Source organism: Tenrec ecaudatus, chromosome 4 (assembly GCF_050624435.1).
Source record: "Tenrec ecaudatus isolate mTenEca1 chromosome 4, mTenEca1.hap1, whole genome shotgun sequence".
Classification (NCBI taxonomy): Eukaryota; Metazoa; Chordata; class Mammalia; order Afrosoricida; family Tenrecidae; genus Tenrec; species Tenrec ecaudatus.
In genome coordinates this window covers 86,351,922-86,374,419 of record NC_134533.1, presented here as the reverse complement: position 1 = coordinate 86,374,419, position 22,498 = coordinate 86,351,922, and positions in this window count along the sequence as shown.

Here is a 22,498-nt window from a genome sequence, read left to right as displayed (position 1 = left end):
TTCTTTCATATGGACTTTGTTGCTTCCGTGCTAGATGGCTGCTTGTTTAACATCAAGCCTTTAAGACCCAGACACTATATCTTTTAATAGCCAAGCATCATCAGCTTTCTTCACCACAGTTACTGATGCACCCATTTTGACATCAGCGATCACGTGGGAAAGGAGAGCATCACAAAATGCCAGGTTATAAAAAACAAAGTATTCTTGTGTTGAGGGAGTGCTTCAGTAGAGACCCAAGACTTGCCTGGTACCTTAATACTTAGTATTTATATGTATGTACATAGATGTATAGCTCTATTGTTATATATGAATATATTTACATAACTGCTTATCTATATTTAAACCTCTGTAAATATCTTTTGCCTCCTAGGTCTTTCCTCTAGTTTCTTTTTACTTTCCTCCCGTTTCACTTTCTTGTTCAACCTTCATTCAACTCAGTGCTTCTTCTTGGCTACAGTACACTTGATCAAACCCCATCAGGAATTCTACATGCTCCTTGCCATCGATTTTATTTCATTTTACTATTTGATTTCTTTTTTTTCTCTTATTCTTTTTTTTAACATTTTATTAGGGGCTCATATAACTCTTATCACAGTCCATACATATACATACATCAATTGTATAAAGCACATCTGTACATTCTTTGCCCTAATCATTTTCTTTTTTTTTTCTCCTCTTTTCTTTCTTTAGATTTTATTAGGGACTCATACAACTCTTATCGCAATATATTTGGGAGTTCTATTTTCTTTTTTTCTTTTTAAATTAACCTTTTTCGGGGTGGCTCTTACAAATCTTGTAATAATCCATCATTAAATAGTATTAAGCACACTCGTATATGTAGCCATCGACATTTCCGAAACACTTTCTTACTACTTGAGTCCTTGCTATCAGCTCCTCTTTCTTCCGCTCCCTCTTCACCCTCCCAACCTCATTAATCCTTAATCAGTGTGATAGGTATGTTTATTGTGCCAACCTGGACAATAGGAACATGTGGGATTAATCAGGTTGCAGTTTGATTGGAGGTCAAAGAGACAAATGGCTCTGCAAGGCCTGTCCCTCTCTCTTGCTCTCTGGTGATCAAACTAGGTGCGGCTGCTTCAGCTAGTTCTCTGCCTCACCTTGTGAGCCACACCATGTGTGGGACAGCCAATCCATGGATGTGTCTCTAGAGCTTGAGGTTCCTTTGAGACCTGCTTCGCCACGCTGCTGTTGTGTATATTGCTTGAGCTTGAGGCTGTTGGATCCTGTCATCTTGCATCACTTGAGTTCAATATCCCATCCAGCCTGTTTCACTAAGGTCCTGCACTGCTGACTGTTGGTGACCCACCCTGTTGGTTGCTGCCTGTGGACAGACTGCCTGTGTTGCCCTAGGGAATACAAGTTGTCTGCTTCCTTGAATATAAATTGTCCAGCACCCCTCCTGAGTTGAAGGATTTCCAGTATATTGACTGTTCCATGGAATTGAGTTGAACTGATCCCTCTGTACTGCTGTGTGAACTAATTATCTGTTTTATTCCTTTGTGCTGTATCTATCTATATATCTATCCAAAATCATAAGTGTCCATAGAAGGGAGTTGAACTGAGCCCTCTGTACTTCTGTATAGACTAATTAGCTGTTTTATTCCTTTGTGCTGTATATATTTATCCACATATATATGGATATATACAAACACACACACATATATATGTATATACATATACACAAAGTCACAAGTGTCCTGGATTTGTTTCCCTAGAGAACCCTGTCTAACACAATCAGTTATATATTATTATTGTGATTTTGTTTCTTAGACTGTCTGTGGTCTCCCTTCACCCACCTTTATGTTATTCATCCCCCTGGTGGGGGTGGGGAGACTATATATCCAACCTTGTGGTGGGGTCCCCCTTTTTCCCCCTCCCCATCCCTGCCCCTACCATCCCTCATCCTCATGATATCACTATTCTCTCTACTGCCCCTGAGGGCTTTATCTGTCCTGAATTCCATATCTCAAAAGTTCTTATCTGTACCAATGTGTGCACGCCAGTCTAGCCGGATTTATAAGGTAGAGCTGTCTTATGGTACAGGGGTAGGAAGCATTCAGGAACTAGAGGAATGATGTTTGTTTCATCAGTGCTACACTGCTTTCTGATTGAGTCATGTCTTCCTTATAACCCCTCTGTGGGAGAATGTTCTATTGTCTACATATGGGCTTTAGGTCTCCACTCCAACACCTCCTCTTTCAAATCAATATAATTGGGATTTTTTTATACCTGATACCTGCTCCCATAGACATCTCATGATCATGCAGGCTGGTGTCCTATGTGGGCTTATTTGCTTCCCTGCTAGATAGCTGCTTGTTTAACTTCAAGTCTTTAAGACCCTAGATGCTACATCTTTGATAGCCAGGCTCTATCTGCTTCCTTCACCACATTTGCTCATGCAATTTTTTTCGGGAAAGTGAGTATCAAAGATTGCCAGGTTATTAGAACAAGGTGTTCTTGTGTTAAGGGAGACCTTGAGTGGAGACCCAAAGTCCATCTGCTATCTTAATATTTAACATTTAAATATGTGTACATTGGTCTTTATCCCTTTCATTATAAATTAAAATATTAATATATACATGCCTATAGCTATACCGCTATAAATAGCTTTTGCCTCTTACTTTTCGCCTCTTATTTCCTTTCACCTTCCACCTATCCCACTTTCATGCTCACCCTCCATTTGGTTCTCAGTAATTCCTCTCAGATATATTGCACTTGGTCAAACCCCACCCAGCATTATATGGCCTCCTTTCCATCAATTTTAGACCTCATTGTTCCTCTATCCTGAGTTTGTTGACTCCCCACTCCCCCTTCCAGCACCCTCCTCTCCCATGTCCTCCAGGAAACATCGGTCCCGTTGTTTTCTCCTTGGGATTGTTGATCCTGCCTATCTTATATAGATGGACATAGCTCACCATCAATTTTAGATCTCTTGTTGTTCCCTTGTCCCTGCTCAGCTCCCCCTCCTTTCTTCCACCTCCTCCTTTCCAATGTTCTGCTGGAGCAGTCGGTCTCAGTGTTTTCTCCTTGGGATTGGTTAACATACCTATCCTGTATAGGTAGACATGAGAAAAAAGAGAAAGAAAAAATAAAGAAGAGGGGAACAAAAGAGAGGAGAAGAAGATGAGGAAAAGGAAGAAGAAAAAGAAGAAGAAGCCTATAAATAGTTTCAGGTCATTCTGCTGATCCTTCTCAATGTTCTCCAACCAGATTTGGTGAAATATCACACCCTGCCCACCAATCCTAGGTATATTTTCAGAATTCCTTGTGTACTTCATTGCTTTACCCCACTTGCTGCTCTGTTAAGTTTCCTTCGTGTTTTGCTCTGGTATGTGTAGGGGGGGGTGAGGGGGGTTGTTTCAACTGACACATTTCCCACACTGTGTCTTCAGTGCTATCTCCTGTAGCCATGTGCAAGGATGTCATCCTTCAGGCTGTTTTAATTTGCATTTCCTTATGGCTAATGATCAGGACCATTTTCTCATATGTTTGTTTTCCATTTGGATTTCTGCCCTTGTGAAACTTCTATTCAGGTCTTTTACCCATTTCTTATTGTAGGTTAGAGTATTGTAGATTTTAGTAATAAGGCCTTTGTCTGATGTGTCACTGTGAAAGATGTTTTTCCAATCTGTAGGCTCTCTTAATATTCTCTTGTCAAAGTATTTCAATGTGCGCAGGTGTTTTATCTTCAGTCTATCCCATTTGTCAATTTGTGCTTTCTCAGTTTGTACCCTTCCATGTTTCCAATAGCTTATGTATTTTTTGGGCCATAGTTCTTAGGTTTGTTCCAATTCCCTCATTGATGGCCCAAATAGTTTGGAATTTTACCTCAAGGTCTATGATCCACCTTGTGCTTATTCTTATGCATGGAATGATGTAAGGGTCTTGTTTTATTTTTTTCTGCAGGCAGATTATCCATTTTATTCAGCACCACTTGTTGAAATGGGCATCTTCTCATTTGATATTTCTTGGGCTCTTATCAAAGATCAATCATCTGTATGCTGATGATTTCCTTTCTGTGTTTTCAGTTCATTTCCATTGGTCTGAATATCTGTCGTTATTACCAGTACCATACTGTTTTGACCACTGTGGCTGTATAGTAGGTGCTAAAGTCAAATAAAGCAATCCCTCTGACTTTGTCCTTCTTCTTGAGGAGTTCTCTGCTAATTCTGGGCTTCTTCCCTCTCCAGTGGAGTTGGTAGTGAGTTTTTCCAATTCTTTGAAGAGGATGTTGGTATTTGGACCAGATAGCATTAAACTTGTATAGTGCCTTGGTCAGGACTGACCTCTCTACTAAATTAAGTCTTCTGCTCCACAAGTGTGGGTTATCCTTTCATTTGTGAAGGTCACTCTTAGTTTCTTATAATAGTGTTCTGTAGTTCTCCTCATACAAATCTTCTGGGGTTTTTCTTGTTAAATATGACCCAAGATATTTCAGTTTGTGTTTGGCTATTGTGAAGTGTACCGCCGTTTTGATCTCCTCTTCTGTGGATTCATCTTAGGTATATAGCAGTCTGATAGACTTCTGTCTGTTGATCTTGTATCCTGCCACTCTGCCATATTCCCTCTATCACTTCCTGCACTCCTTTTGTAGAGTTTTTGGGATTTTCCATGTATAAAATCATATCATCTGTGAAGAAGCAATATATTTACTTCTTCTTTCCCTAGAAGGATACTTTTGATATCTTTACTTTGCTTGATGTTATTAACTTTGATGTTAATACCTTTGATGTCTTTACTTTGTTTGATGTTATTAACTTTGCTTGATGTTATTAACTTCCGGTAGGATGTTAAATAGAAGTGAGGACAGTGGCATCCTTGTGTAGTCCCCTTTTTCAATGGGATTGTTTTAGTCATTTCCCCATTGACTACCACTTTGGCTGTTGGCTTTTAATATATAGCATGCATTATACTGAGGGATTTTCCTTCCATTCCTATTTTCTAGAGTGTCTTAAACAGGAATGAATGTTAGATGTTGTCAAATGCTTTTTCTGCACTTATTCATATTATCATGTGGTTTTTATTATTTTTAGTATCAATGTGACAAATAATGCTGATGGACTTTTAGATGTTGAGCCATCCCTGCAGTCCTGGAATAATCCCAATTGGCCATGGTGAATTACTCATTTTATAAACTTTTGTATTCTATTAGCCAGTATTTTGTTAAAGATTTTTGCATCAATGTTCATTAGAGACATCAGACTATAGTTCTCAATTTTTGTGGTGCTATGCTAGCTTCATAGAAAGAATTTGGGAGTTTGCTGTCTTTTTCTATGCTCTGGAATAGCTTGTGTAGGATTGGTATTAGGTCTTCCCTAAATGCTTATTAGAATTCTCCTGTGATTCCATCTGGTCCTGCAGGTAGGGGGTGGCTTTAGTTGGTATTTCCTTGATAACCTTATCCATTTCCTCTATTGTTGTGGGTCTGATGAGGTGTTCCATGTCCATCTGGGATAGTCTAGGGAGGAATTTTTTCCCAAGTATTTATTCATGTTTTCAAGTGGTTGAATTCCTTAGAGTACTTGCCTTCATAGTACTGTGTGATTATCTTTTTAATTTCTTTAGAGTGTATGGTAATTATATACTCTGTTGTCAACTTGAGACAATTAAGAGTGAAGGGGTGATTTTTAGCCTGTCAATCAGGTCACAGCTTGATGACCTCATTTGGAGGTGCTAAGGAGATAAATAACTTACTGGAGGTGGGTCACATATTCATTCCCTAGGAGACATTCCTGATGACAAGACACATAGAGCTATGCTAGAGTCCTAGAGCTGGAGGAGTCACATGGAGACCCCTCCCAGAATTGGGATGTTTCCACTTCCACTTGATCCACAAGAGTTTCCACCCACTGGTTTATGCTCTTTCTACATTAGGTGTTGTTGCATGTGTTGCATGAGTCTGAAGAAGAATTTATAGATGGGTATCACACATATGGGCTAATATCAGACTTATGGACTTAATCTGGACTGGGCTGGGATGTTTCTTAATATACAATTACTCTTTGATATAAAGTTCTTTCTTATTCATTTTTGAGTGCCTCTGGATTTGTTTCTGTAGCCAACCCAGACTAACACAGGTTCTGTTGTAATTTCCCCTGTTTCTTCCCTCATCCTGACAATTGATATTTGTTCCTTCCTTTCTTTGGTTAGGTTTGCCAAGGGTTTATCGATTATGTCAATGCTTTCAAGAACCAGCTTTTTGCAGCATAGAATTTTTTGCATTGCTTTCTTGTTTTCCCACTCATTTATTTCTGCCCTGATTTTTATTATTTCTTTTCTTTTGCTATTAGTAGGATTGTCCTGTTGACTCCACTCTATTTGGTGAAGATTTTGTGTCAGTGTATCAATCATAAGTCTCTCCTCCTTTTTCATGTGTGCATATATCACTATCAAACTTCCCCTGATAACTGATTTTGCTGTGTCCCAAATGTTTTGGTACATCATGTTCTCATTCTCATTGGTTTCTAGAAACTTCCTCATTTCATTTCTGATCTGGGTCAATATCCACTCATTTTGCAGTAGAGAGTCATTCATTCTCCAATTGTTTGCCCTTGTTTTCTTATTTTTCCTTTTGTTGATTTCCAGCCCTATGGCATAGTGGTCCAAGAGAGAAGTCTTAGTGACCTCAAAGTACTTGAATATACATAGGCTGGACTTGTGTCCTAGCAGGTGATCTATTTTTGAGTAAGTGGAACATGGGCTTGAAAATAATGTGAATTTTTTTTTTTGCATTTGGGTGGAGAGTTCTGAAAATGTCTATCAGATTAAGTCACCTAATTATAGAATTTAGTTTTATATCTTTCAGGTTAAGCATCTATCCCTGTGATGTTTCTCAGAGAGCATTTTATTAAAGTCATCTACTATTGTTGAGTTTGTGATTTCTTTTTTTCATCTTTAGGAACATCTGATTGGGAAATTTCATGTGTCTCTTGTGGGTACACAAATGTTTATTTTTTTCACTGGTTCTTGGTCTACTGATTCCTTGAGCATTGAATAGTGCTCCTCATTGTCTCTTGTTATGGCTTGCACCTAGAGTTCAATTTTGTCAGAGATTGGAATTGCAACCCCTGCTGTTTTTGAATTGCCATTTGCTTGATATATTTTTCTTCAGCCTTTGACCCTCAGCCTATTCCTGTCTGCAAGCTTGAGTTGTGTGCTTTAGGCAGCAGATTGATGGGTTGTATTTTCTAAGCCAGTCAACTATTCTCTGTCTTTCAATGGGTAACATCAGTCCATTGATATTCAGTTATAACATTCATCAATGGACTCTCTGATGTCATCTCATACCTTTTGTGTTGGGTGTTTTCCCATTAGTGCATTGTGTGGTTCATTCTTGCCTTCTTTTCATCATTGAACCCATGTTATCTTGGAGCTGTTTTCAATGTATTGACTTCTTGGTTGAGTTGCCCTTTGTGGCAATCTCCTATTTGTTCTTGATGAGTGTTGTTCTTCTGACCACACTGGGTCAGCAAAGCTGGGTTTGTAGAGTTGGGTTTCTTTTAATGTAGTCTTTGAGTTTTCCCTTGTCTGGGAAGTCTTACTTCTCCATCTCTTGATAAATAATTTGGCTGGATGAGGATTCTTGGGTTTTCATTCAACTTTCTGAAGATCTTACTCTACTCTCCCTTCTTCATTCTGTCTGTTTATAAGTCTAAACATATTCTTATTTTCATATCTTTAGGGGTGACTTTTTCCCCCTAGCTGCTCTCATGATTTTCTCTTTTTCCTCAAAGTTGGATAGTTTATTATATGTCTTGGCAAATTCTTCCTTGGATTTAGTCTAGCTGGTGTCTTCTCTGCTTCCTGGATGGTTGCCTGATTCTCATTCATTAAGCTGGGGAAATTTTCATCTGGGAATTTCCTCGCCATTTTGCGATTGACTTCTTTGTTGTGTCTTGTTCTGGTAGTCCAGTTATTCTAAGGTTGTTCCTCTTCATAGCCTACCACATTGTTCTCAGGTGTTCTTCAGATTCTTTAATTTATCTTGTTTGACTGTCTACCATATTTTGAAGTCTGCCTGGTTATCCTCAAGGTATTTGATATGATTCTCAGCTTCTTCTACTCTGTTGCTGAAACCATTAACTTGTTATTTTCTTTCTTTTTTTTTTTTTTTACTTGTCCCTTAACTCTTGTGTTTCCCTTTGGTGTGAGGCCTTTATCTCCTCGATCATAACATTTTTTTCCTGTAATGTTTCCTTCATATCCTGTATGGCTCCAAGCAGCATTCTGAAGCTTTCCTTTTGTGGTAGTTCAACTTCTGTTTGTTCTATGCACATCGCTAGCTTCAGGACTTCCTCTGACAATGTGTTTTGTTTCTCCTGTTTTTTACTTGAGGTTTTATGAGTGGTTGCTCTCAATGGGTCACTTTAGAGGAACTTGGCACCATTTTCCAGGAGTCACAGAACCCTAGATTCACTTTTTTTTAAGGCTGATAGGGATGTTTCTGTAGGCTGCCTGTAGCTAACTGCACTAGAGTCAGGCTACTTCTTTATGTCACTAGGATTTTACTCTCCTTAGACAGCCAGGATTCTCTATTTGGAGGGCCTCTCAGTGCATATGGGTTGGTGCACCATGCAGGTGTAGGAGAGGCTGCTATTGGTGGCAGCCAGTCTCACTTCTCAGGGAAATTCTGGCTGTGCTTTTAAGATAGAGCTATCCTTTAGATAGCCCAAGGAACATCTATCAATCTTTGCCAGCACCAGAAGTCAAATGAATCACTCTTCATTATTCTTTGCCCGATTTTCACATGCATATGAGGCAATTAAAAATATCATGGCTAGTGTCAGGCTCACCTTTATGTTAAAAGTGACATTCTTACTCTTCAACACTTTAAAGAGATCTTGTACAACAGATTTACTAAATGTATTGCATTCTTTTAACTCTTGACTAGTACCGTGAGCTTTGGTTTTAGAGTCCATGACATTTCAATTTTTTCGCTCTTTATCATAATGTTATCTACTGGTCCAGTTGTGAGTATTTTTGTTTTCTTTACAATGAGTTACAATCAATATTGAAAATTGTAGTCCTTGATCATCATCATTTCTGTTGTTATTTATTTTATTTTGTTCACCCTGCTAGTCCAGCTCTAGCTATCAGAACTCCCAGATTCAAAGCCATATTAAAAATAAAATAACTGCTGCTACTGAGTCAATTTTGACTAAGAACAGTCTTATCAAGGATGATCAAAGCTTTATTCATTTTTCAGAAGCAGGCAGCCTCTTATTTCTCCCTCAGAATGTATAAGTTTGAACCTCTGCCCTTCCCTTTAACAGTTCAACACTTACTCAACAGCACATCAGAGAATCTGCTCCTGGGTGTCACAGGGTCTGCATTTGATTAGCCTATCAATCTATAAGATATGAATGCCGAGAGTACACAATCAAGGACTGGCCTCAGCCACAAGGAATGGTCCTGTGTAATCATGGTAACTCTAGCTGGCGATCACACCAAGTATGCTGCAAGCCCTCATATCATTTTAGAAATCAATATGTAGAATTTATTTGTATAAGAAATAATATTCCAACTATTCTTCTTCATTCCTAACTTGCTAATGATTTTGAAGTAATATATTATAACTTTTGAGTGAAATTGAAAGGTGGTCCTCTACTTTGGTTTGCCTCTCCAACTCATTTCCTTCTACCTCAATAATTTCTTCTTGTTGTTAGGTACCCTTGTTGTTAGGTGATTCATAGAGGCTTTTTTTTTTTCCCCAGCAGAATGAAACTCTTCCTGCTTCTGTAACTTTCTCACAATCATTCCTTTGTTTAAGCCTATGACAGCCACTCTGTCGATCCACCTCTCTGAAGGTCTTCCACTCTTTTGCTCACCCTCTATTTTACCAACCATGATGTCTTTCTCCAAGGACTAGTCCCTCTTGATAACATGTTAAAAGTAAATGAGTCTTGCAAACCTTGCTTTTAAGGAGAATTTTAACTGAACCTCTTCGAAGACAGAATTGGTATTTCATTAATCTTCAACAGCACCATAATTCAAATGCGTCCCTTGAAAGTACCATAGCTTGAGTCAAGTATATGTACTTCAAAGATAAAGAATGGGCATTTAAGTAAAATAGTGTGAATTTTTGTGGTAGTCACCTAATCTGGTGTCAATTTAAGGATTAAGAGTGTAGGGGTGGAGTCTAGCCTGTCAATCTGGAGATACCCAATGAGACTTCTGTGTGGGCATGGCCTTCTCCTGAGAATTCTAGGAAATCTGGTTCAATTTCTCTTGTATATAAATATCTTTCTTGTACACATATGTCTGTCCATGGATTTGTTTCTCTAGTCTACCCAACTGATAAAATTTTTTATTGACCCACTTTTATTATTAAGTATGTATATTTGTGTAAAAGAAAGTATTTCAAAATCCATATTTCTTCAACTTATCTTTTCACTTAATCTTTATCTTTACAGTAAAATTCTTGTAGGAACAAGCTAAGGTTGAACCTCAGTGGAAAGGTCTGCAGAGTACTTGTCCTAGTGAGTACACATTTGGGTATTAGAAGAGTACAGATTGTCTGTTGCTATGATATTATCAAAGGTAACAAAATCATACCCTTTTAGATTTGCTTTCAAATTTTTATTCAAAAGATGCCAGACATCTGAATAACAAGAGAAATGAGCTTAAGTACTATGTTTTCCTTGAATTTCCTCGTCTCCTCCCAGAAGAGTGCATAAATCCATGCACACGTGTCACACAAACTCACACATAATTATCCACTCCTGGTGACATGGTTCCCTAACAGGTGTGGGAGAAAGTCCATTTAGGTTTTGGTCCCAACTCCACACTAGCAGTATGACCTTGGGCACATGTAGTATTCAGCTTTTTATTGCCACTTCCTTAACTGTGAAGTTAGGATAATACTAAACTCAAAATATTTGAATGAGGATTAAATTAAATAAGTTCAAATGTATGAAACACTGATATGTGGACAAACACAAGCTGTGAATGTTGGTAGGTTCAAACCTTAGCACACCTATGTGCATCAGAGTAAAACACTGTCTACCCCTGCTGTGTTTGAGTCTGCTGTTGCAGCCACTGTGTTAATCCACCTTGTCAAGGGCCTTCCTCTTTTTTGCTGCCCCTCTACTTTACCAAGCATGATGTCCTTCTCCAGGGACTGCTCTCTCCTGACACCATGTCAAAAGTATGTGAGATGCAGTCTGGCCATCCGGCCTCTAAGGAGTACTCTGGCCATATTAAATGAAAATAGGAGGTAACTCTTCTTACTGCTGAAAATAAAAGAAGCTCCCCTTCACTGTTCTTTCAGGTTTCTCGTTAGATAGCTTATATATATCAAACATTTCTCTCATTAAAAGGTGTATAAATCTAAAGTGTTAGGTCAAAGAACCGGCAGTCACCTCTTTAAAATGTACCTTCAGGTGATCTTGCTTCAGGCTCACTTTCCTTGGGAATGGATCAGCGTTACCTTTTGGAACAAGCACCCCAAATTTCAAATTTATCTCAGGACATCAAGGTCCTAGAATGCTAGCAATTTTATCTTGAAACATGATTGTAATCTTTTATATCTCTTCAGATACATATAGGGTCACATTGATTTCTGTCTTCAAAATATCTTTCGCAGATTAATATTTATTTTCTCTTCAATATCTGTGGAGAAGATTTCTGGGTTGGTAGATTTTGTTTTTAACTATATTTCTCTATCACATGACAAAGCTATTCCCAGCACATGAGAAAGCAATTCCGTCAACTTTTTCAATTTCCACAACTAATCTGAAAATCCTACCAAACCTGTCAGATATATTGCTGGTTTGTATGTATAAATATTTCTTCATGGACTATATGTATTTTAAGCACAGAACCTTCTATTCAGTGTAGGGTCTCTGCACATCTTAGCCTAGGAATACCTAATCCTAGCTCATGTACCATCCATCGATATCTATAAAGAATTGTTCTTAGCTATTTTAAAAGATTATCCTACTTTGCCCATCATGATTTATCACGTTAGCAATTCTCTAATGGGGAAAATCAGCATCCCTATGTGGCATTCACAATTTACCTTAAATTGTAGGTTATTTGACTTTCATAATTTACCCTAGTTACCTCAGCCTCTCATTGCATATTTTTCTATTCATTAATCAAGAGCCATGAGATAAGCTAATTGGAATTGTAGTGAAGTGAACTCACTTGACTCTTCTATCCACTTTTTAGAACTCCTTCCAAATGACTGAGTGGGAGCATACAAAAAAGATATAAGGGATTACATGGGGTGAGGGTTGTGAGTTTTACCATTGCATTAGGCACAAACCAAGTCATCTCAGGAGTAGAAACAGGGAAATCACATGACCAGCAGAAAGGAGAGCCACAGTGAGGTGCATCCAGGATGCCTGTGTGGAGAAGTGCAAACAAGAAGCTGACTTACGGAGAGCTTTTTGGCATTTTTGAGTGCTGACCTTGCTGTGGAGCACTCCCCAGAGCAGGAGCTCACAGCTGAGGGGCCAAGAGCCAGATAAAGGTGTACCTGCTGAGAAGAAGTGCTGTGGGCAAATAACTGTATCCTTCATGTTTCTGTTCCAGACTTATAAGCTGTCACCTTCCAGAATAAAACCTTCATAATTATCTGTGGGTGCTCTGTGGCCACTGCAAGGGACTGTCGGACCCAGCAGAGAAATAGAGTGCTGAAGGAGATATGGTTGGTGTCAGCATGAAGAGGGCTGGAGGGTGGCGGTCTGTCTGACATCTGTCTCTGAGGAATCATTCTCAGGCTGGGGTGAAGTTGAATTCTTCCCCCTTGGGCAGTTGGAGATCAGACATAGCTTCCATATGACTTCTACAGGAACAAAGTTTGCTCTGACACACCCCAAGTCTCCTTAAACAGGAATCAACTTTCCAGCAATTGATTTTCTTTATAATTACCTAAACTAAATCATTTCTCACGGCAGAAACTTCCTTGGAATTCCCAAATACATAAGTTATTGAATTACCAGGGCATTCCATTCTACTAGCAGCTGATTCCAATTCAACTGGTATAAGTTTTAACAATTAGCAAAAGGGGATGTCAGGAGCTGTCCACATTCCACCTACCAAAAAACCCTCATAACCAGAACAATATACAACATTATGATAAATAGAGAAAATACAGAAGCTGTCAAGGTTTTCATTTTATTTAGGTCAGACCAGATACCGAAACAATGGTAAATAAATAAAACTACATATTACGTTGGGACATCTGCTGCAAAAGACCGTATTAAAGTGTTAAACACCCAATAGCAACAGAGACTGTCTTGTGTTCCTTGGTTCAAGACTACTTGCTCCATCTTCACAGTATCACTCTGACCATTCTTCTGAAGTCATGTATTTATCTAACTGATTATAGTGAGATATGTTTTCAGCTTTAAGTATTCATGTAATTAGATAACCCAGGAACTGTCCCCATATTAAGGTTCTTAAATTTGTGCACTCTACAAAACTACCTTTGCTGTATAGGATGACATGTGTTTGTGGACTCCACTTGTTAAAACAGGGACATATCATATGGAAAACATTATTCTGACCACTATACTTATCTACAATTAACAAGAAAGAAAATGACCTGTTTCAAATTACTCCTTGTGTAAAAATAATAATAGAGTTGTGGTAATATATAAATTAAAGGCATACGAAAGCATTTAGCATGTATTTCTACAAAGTTATATTCCTGGTGTCACATTTCAAAAGCTATATGAACTTAAGGAAGATATTCTATCTCTAAACGTGTATTTTAGAAAGTTTGTGGTAAAGTGGAATTAAGAGATTATGAAATCTTTCCACAAACTTGTTGAAGCTCCAATATTATCATTTATAAATTTCAAAAAAGGACATTTTAAGATCTATCTTGAAGCACAATGCTGTCTGATAAAGGATATCTGTCTACATATGAGGAAATCCAGTGAACACAACTATTTTCAAATTTATGCACCAAATACTAACGTTAATGATGCAGAAATTGGTTTCTATCATGTCTTCAGTCTGAAATTGATCGATTCAGAATTCAATAAAGACGTTAGAAACAAAGAGGAAGGAACATAAGTAGGAAAATAGGACCACAATGAAAGAAACAAAGCTGGAGTTTATATGATAGAATTTTGCGAGACCAATTACTTTATTGCAAATGGCTTTTTTTCAACAACCCTAACGGTAACTGTAGACATGGACTTCTCCAGATTGAATGCATAGAATTCAAATTGACTACATCTGTGGGAAGAGATGATGGAGAAGGGAGGAGGTGTCGCCCAACACAGAAACAAGGGAACAGCGAATGGTTCTAAACCAGAGGAGGGAGGGGAGGGGAGGACTGGAAGGGAGTGACCAAGAGCAAGGTAACTGAGAGGAACTACTGAATCCAGAATGAAGGCCAAACATGGTAATGGGTCGGGAGGAAAGCGAAAGGAAATAGAGGAAAGGAGTAGGAGGCAAAGTGCATACAGAGAAGCCTAAATACAGACATGTACATATGTAAATATATTTATGTTTATGGGGGCAATAGATTTATATGCATATATTTATAGGTTCAGTAGTAGGGTAGCAGATGGACATTGGGCCTCCTCATGCATAATCCCCCAATACAATAGCACCTCGCCCTGCTAAGCAGCCATTGCAGGATACCCATCTTCCCGACATGATCACTGAAGACAGCCGTGTGTGTAAGCAAATGTGGTGAAGAAAGCTGATGGTGCCCGGCTATCAAGAAAAGATATAGCGTCTGGGGTCTTAAAGGCTTGAAGGCAAGTAAGCGGCCATCTAGCTCAGAAGCAACAAAGCCCACAGAGAAGAAGCACACGGCCTAAGCGAACACAAGGTGTTGAATGGACCATGTAGCAGATACAAAGGAACAAAAACAATCATTGTGTGATCACCTTCCTCACATAATGGCTGAAGACGAAAGTGTGCATAAGCAAGTGTGGTGAAGAAGGCGGATGGTGCCCGGCTACTGAGAGATATAGCGTCTGGGGACTTAAAGTCTTGAAAGCAAACAAGCGGCCATCTAGCCCAGAAGCAACCGAGCCCACACGGAAGCAGCACACCAACATAGGTGACCGTGAAGGACAGAGGAGACCTGGTCTCCAACATCAAAGGTGGGGTGGTGGTGAGAATCACATCACCGTGAAAGAGGGGGAGTGTATAATGGGGACCCAATGCCCACCTGTAGAGAGCTGAACACCCCTTCCAGAGGGGTAGTGAGGAGGAGATGGGCCACACAGGGTTCAGTGTAACAACAATGAAACTCAAAACCTTCCTCTAGTTCCTGAACGCTTCCTCCCCTCCCAATCATCATGACCCCAATCCTACCTTGCCTTGCGGACCTGGTTGTACCAGAGGTTGTACAGCGGTGCAGTGGGGATCTGGAGGCACAGGGAATCTAGGACAGACGAACCCTTCAACACCAGCGGTGGGAGAGGCGACACCAGGAGGGAAGGGCATGTAGAAAGGGAGAACCGATCTCGGAGATCTATGTGTAACCTCCTCTCTGGGAGATTGTCAAGGGGGAGGCGGGTGAGGGGAGATGCCGGGGAGTGTAAGATAAGATATAATAATTATTTATAAACTATCAAGGGACCAGGGGTGGGATCGGGGAGGGAGGGGGATGGGGGGAAAAAAAGGGAAACCGAGCTGATTCCAGGAACCCAAGTGGAAGGTGAATTATGAGAGTGACGAGTGCAACGAATGTATAAGGGTGCTTTGCTCATTTGATGTATGCACAGTTTGTGATAAGAGCCTTATGAGCCCCAATAAAAAGATTTAAAAAAAAAAGGTCATTCTAAGAACAGGGAAGGAAACAAAGATCGAAATGGATGTCAGAAAAGAGTTTGCAACTTGCTCTTAATCTTAGAGTTACTAAGGCAAATAGAAGAAATGATGAAGTCAAATATCTGGACAGGAATTTTCAAAGGGCAACTTGAGAAGACAAAGAATTATAATGAAATGTTCAAGAACCTTGAGTGAAAAAGCAAAAAAAAAAAAAAGCAACATACTCAGCATATCTTTTTAAAGCATTGAAGAAAAATTCAAGCCTCCTGTTTCAATACAAAAAGATTTTATGGGCAAAATATTGACTGATACAGGAATCATTAAAGAAGATGAGAAAGAATTCACAGTAATAGTCATAATACCTAGTCAACATTCCATCATTTCAAGTGGTAGCTTATAGGCAAGAACCAATGGTACTGAAGGGAGAAAGAAGTTCAAGCTTCACTGCATGTATTAGTCCAAAACAAGGCTCCGGTAATTGATAGAGTATGAATTGAAATGTTTCAACAAGCTCATGAAGCACTGGAAGCACGCATTCTTCTAAGCAAATACATTTGGAAGACTCCAACTTGGCCAACTGCCTGGAATGGATATATATTTGTACATATTCCAAAGAAGGTGACTTAACAGATTATTTAACAATAGCATTGATATCACATGCAAGTAAGACTTTGTTGAAGATCATCCAACAATGATTGCAGCAGTACACTGACTGGGAACTGCCAGGGATTCAGAAGAGGATGTATAACAAAGGCTATCATTGCTGATTTTAGACGGATAGTGACTGAAAGTAGAGAATACCAGAAATATGCTTACTTGTGATTCATTGACTGTGCCAAGGCATTAGACTGTGTGAATCATAACGATCTATGGATAACATTGAGATGAATGGAATTCCGGAACACTTATTTGTGCTCATGTGGAACCTGTGCATGGATCAAGAGAGAGTTATGAGGAAAGAACAAGGACATACTGTGTGTTTTAAAATCAGGAAAGATGTGCATCAACACTGTATCCTTTCAATCTCTATGCAGAACATATAAATAAGATGGATTATATGAAGAAGAACTCAGCATCAGCATTGGAGGAAAGATTATTAATAACCTACAATATGCAAATGATGCCATTTTACTTTCTGAAAATGAAGAGGACTTGAAGCACTTGATGAAGATCAAGGACTGCAGCATTCAGTGTGGATTACAGCTCAGTGTAAACAAAACCAAAATCCTCAGAATTGGACCAATAGGTAACATCATGATAAATGGAGAAAAGATTGAAATTGTCAAGGATTACATCTTGCTTGAAGACATAATCAAAACTCATGGAAGCAGCAGTCAAGAAAGCAAATGACACATTGCATTACATAAATCTACTGCACAAGACCTCTTTGAAGTTTTGAAAATCAAGGAAGTCACTTTGTGGACTAAGGTGCACTTGACCCACATTATGGTGTTTTCTCTCAACTCATGTGCATGTGAAAGTTGAACATTGGATAAAGAAATGAAAAAAAATACTTGATGCACAGTGGCTTTAACAATGGGCTCAAACATAAAAAAGAATTGTGAGGATGTCCCCAAACTGGGTGCTTTCTTGTTATGTTGTACATAGGATTGCTTTGATGACTAATTCCACGGCACCTAACAACAACAACTACTACTACTTCTACCAACAAGATCTAGTCAACAATCAACCACTTCAGGAGTTAGCGTGTGAGCAAGAATCCATGGTCATGAAGGAAGAAGTTCAAGTTATACTGAAGGCATTAGCCAAAAAACAAGAATTGATGGAATGCTGATTGAAATGTTTCAACAAGCTGATGTAGCATTGAAACACTCATTTGTCTATGCCAAAAAGTTGATATAGACCTGACCAACAGAGTGTAAGAGATCCATAGTTATGCTCATTGAAAAGGAAAGTGACCCAACAGAATTAGGAAATCAATGAGAAATATCATTGACATCTTATTTAAGTAAAATTTTGTGAATGATACTTTTAAAATAGCTGCAACATAAATTCAACAGGGAGCTCTCAGAAATCCAGGCAAACACATAGAATGAGTGATTTCATTGCTGGTGTCAGATGAAAATTAGCTGATAGTAGAGAATACTAGAAAAATGTTTACTAATGCTTGACTATCCAAACTATTATGAATTGGGCCACCCCATCTTTGGCCCTCATATATTCAAAAACTCTTATTAGATTAGATAATACAGAGATGGCACTTAGATTATAAAAGTCACACGTGGATAGATTTATTGATAGAAGGAGGCAGTGCAAGATATTTTTCAATAAAGAGACTACCCACATCTGACCTCAGTAGAGGTGAGGAGGAAGTTTTTATAGGAAACTCCAGAACAAAAGAAATATGAAAAAATTAAATATATGCATATTGATACTGTATATGGGGGTGATTTTGTTGTGGCTAGGTGTGATCGCGTTGGTTCTGCATCATGGCGAGTCTATGAACAACAGAGGAGAGCACTGTCCAGTCCTGAGCTATCCTGACAATCGCTTCTATGCTTGCAGACAATGTGTCAATCCATCTTGTTGAGCGCCTCTGCTTTCCCAAGCATGACGTCCTCCTCCTGGGACTGGTCTCTGTGGACAATATGTCCAAACGACATGAGAATAAGTTTCACTATTCCTGCCTCTAAGGAACATTCAGGCTGTATCTCTTCCAAGAGAGTTTTTTTTTTTCTGTCTGTCCGTGGTATGTTCAATATTCTTCGCCAGCACCATTATTCAAATGCACCATTGGGAATAATAATACATTTTTGTAAATAATTATGCATTTTTCATTAGGGGCTAGATTGGGTCTTGGCATGGATGTGACCTCAGACCCTTCACTTAGCAATTGTGTCTAGAGGGCCACGATGACATTTTCCTTCTAAATTTTGCTTCATGTCATGAGTTCTGTAGTTGCTGGGTTGTTGGGGGACAAGGTCATGTCTCCTGTACTTGCCTGAAATCAGTTTCTGACAAGCTGCCCCTGATGGACAACTTCTCTTGGGGACTTAACAGCTACTTGCTCCTGAAAGAAATATGTTCTAGGGGATTCATCTGTCACTTACCCAAGGGAGTATAGTCACAGAGTAGAATGAAAGTTGTTTTTGAACTAATTTATCCGTACAGATGGGCTTCAGCTTAGAGAAGGTATCTTTTTCACTTCCCATTTATTCCCTAACTATATAATAAGAAATTTGTCTGTGCACATGGCCTTCACCTTAAACTATACGAACTTTCTTTTTCCAGATTATTCACTGTCTCTTGACTATCTCAAAGACATTGGATGGGGGTCCATAACGAACTGTGGGTAAACTTGAGAAGAATGGGAATTACAGAACACTGTATTGTGCTTATGTGAAGCCTGTACCTGGCCAGGAGGCAGTCATTCAAACAGAAGCCAGCAACACTGCCTGGCTTAAAATCAATTAGGGTGTGCATCAGGGTTCTTTCCTTTTGCCACACTTACTCAACCTCCATGCTGAGCAAATAACCCAAGAAGACAAATTATCTGAAGAATGACATCTGATAAATAAATAATGAAGGGGTCAATGACTAGTCTTATTTGGATCCACAATCAATTCTCATGGATACAGCAGCCAAGAAATTAAAGGACATACTGCGGTGGACAATTTGGCTGCAGAAGGCCTACATATGTTTAGTATACAAGAATAGAGAATTCACTCTGTGGTCTAAGGTGTTTCTGACTCAAGCCATTATATTTTTAATTACTTCATATGCCTGCAAAAGCTACATAAGGAAGTAAGGCTACTACAGAAGTGATGCATGTGGAGGATGGTCTTGGAAGCATCCTGAAAGCCCTGTGGACTGCTGGAAGAACGAATACTGCTGTCTTGGAAGCAGTGTAGCAGGAAGCTCCTCAGAAAATGCACATTATGATTGATAAAGAGGATCATCCAAAAAGAGGATGGCCCTCAACAAGGTGGGTTAACACAATGGCTTCAACAATGGGTTCAAACCTAACAACTGTGAGGATAGGATGCTCTGTATATGGAGCATTTTGTTCTGTGATACAGAGTCACTGCACCAGAAACAACTTGACGGAATCTGACAACAGCTATTTAAACTTCATTGTTGTTGCTGTTGCCGAGGCCCTCCGTGGTTGACATAGGCAAGTTTGTTTTCATTATATTGTACACACTTGCAAATGCTTCAGAAAATAAGCAAAGGAAAGTTTTGGGAGAAACAAAACAAAATTCTTGTTCCTTGCATTTCAGCAGCTTTTAAAAAGAGTCTAATCAGAGGGGGAGTGAAACTTGATTCTACTTACACATTCTCCAAAATAGCACAAGCTGCACAATAGGTGGCTCAAATGAGGCCCTTGTTATGAAGACAAAGAACGCGGTTCCTATGAAGAAAAGCCCATATAAACAAGGACAAGCCTATTTGAGAACATTTGCCATCAATGCCAGTTGTCAGCCTGCTAGAGACACTGGTTGAAATGACTTGTACCCATCACATGTTTGTTTCTACAGATGGAGAATTACATATTTGACTTTTTGGAAAGGTTAGGTACTAAAAATACTTTTTTTTCTTTTTTTACAAGGCACAAAGGAACAAAAAGTGGCAGCTGCTTATTTCTCTCTCTGTAACAAAATGTGACTTATAATGTGGCAATGGAAAGAGATCAGTGCAGAAAATGACAAAATTTATAAAAGACACACAAAGATAAACAAAGCCACAGAATATGATGCTGATTAGAATTTAATGGAACTGGCAGGTATCTCAAAATACCAAGCCTGTAATTTCTGTGCCTTACTGAGAGCACCATGGGATTAATTTGTCAATAGTCTTATGACAGAAGTTGTCCCCCACACAAGTAGATACCTGAAATCTCTAGAAACACAAGACAGTAGTTTCTTTTGGGGTACACTGACTAAAGAAGGCATTGCTTTCTTATTTCCCAAAATAATTATGTCATTGCTTTCTTATTTCCCAAAATAATCAACAATTCTTGGATGGACTTTTATTTAAAATGCAATGTAAAGTAACTTGAAGTACTATTCAAGACCCAAAACTTATCTTTTCTATCAAATATAGCCATGGGACTCACATACTTCCTTTGCCTTATCCAAATCATGCTGGCCTCTTTAAATGAACTAAACCTATCACATACGTGTGCTGAGACCAGAAGAAAACCATGTGCTGTGCTTCCTTCCCCAGCAACTTCAGAAAAACATGGTTCAATTTTTCTTTCTTCCTCCTCTCACTCTCAGTTTTGGTAGTTCCAATTTCTAACTAAATTAAATCCACTCTTTAGATGTCACTGCTTATGATCTATTTTAAATCCTTTGTAGGTATGTACCAAGGTATGAATTTGTTATTGTTTTTAATTACCATTGAGTGGGCTCCTGCTCATGATGAACTTATTTATCACAAAGCAAGACATTGTCCTTCCTATGCCATGTTCATGATTGTTTGTATGTTTATGTATGTGGTTAATATGTGCATGGCATACCCCCCCCCAAAAAAAAACTGGATGTGATATCAAGGGGATAGTGCATTTGGAGTTCATTCCACCAGGTCAGACTGTTAATCAACTTTATATTTAGAAGTTCTGAAAAGATTGTGGAACAGTGTGGGACAAAAACAGGTCTGATTTGTGGCAGACAGGGGACTGGTTTTATTACCACGACAATGCACTTGCTCACGCAACCATCTCAGCGTGCCTGACTTTGGCCAAAAACAGCATGCCTCTCTTGCCCCAGGCACCTTACTCCCCTGACCTTGCTCCATGCAACTTCCTTTTGTTTTCACGAATGCAGAGGGGAATGAAAGGACAGCAATTTGACGATGTAGAAGAGATGAACAAAAGAAGAGAGGTGCTGTCAGCCATCTAAACAGATGCGTTTGAAACATGTTCACAAGAATGGAATCGCAGATTTGACAAATGTGTAATGGAAAGTACTTTGAAGGTGATAAGGTGGTGTTGTAAAAATACTTTGAATACATAACTTTGAAAAAAGATTCTGGTTGGTGGGGAGTGCCCCATCTGATTGTGTCACTTTCTCATTCAATTTCCCTCATTTTTCCTGACTCTATACTTTACCAAACATGATGTCTCTTTGTGATGATTCATTTTTTGGTAACGTCCTAAGTAAGCAAACTGATACTTGTCGTCTTTCATTCTTGAAGCATTCTGGGTTTTGTTTGTGCAGTCTATGGTGTCTTGAACAGTTTTATCCACATCACAGGTCGATTGCTCCATTTACCTTTTTCATCATCGATCATCTGCATGTATATGAGGAGACTGAAGTGATTATGGCTTGTGCTAGGCACCCCTTAGTCACTGAAGAGACACCTTTGCTTTGGTGTCTTTAAAGAGGTCTTATGCAGGAAACTTGTCTAATAATAGAGTGTTTTCTTCCTAGTCTCACAGACCTTCCCTCCTTTACTCCAGTAACAGGATAGCAAATAGGACTCAGAGGATGAATGCTGTTTATTAACTGTTATAACTTCTTGATGGTCAATGAGATTCCTTCAGGTATATATTGTAAATATCTGTTTATTCTAAATTACAACCAAGCAGGAACATTTGGCTAATGTAGGGCAGCGTTTGTTTTCCTTGGACACCCAAATGGGGAGTGCCTGATGTTTAAGCAGTCATTTAACAGAGAGGACACCTTGCTTGGCTTCAGGCCAGTATCTTCTCTACAACAGGTTGCATCCCCAAAATGTCGTAGTCGTCAGTCATTTTATTTCTAAA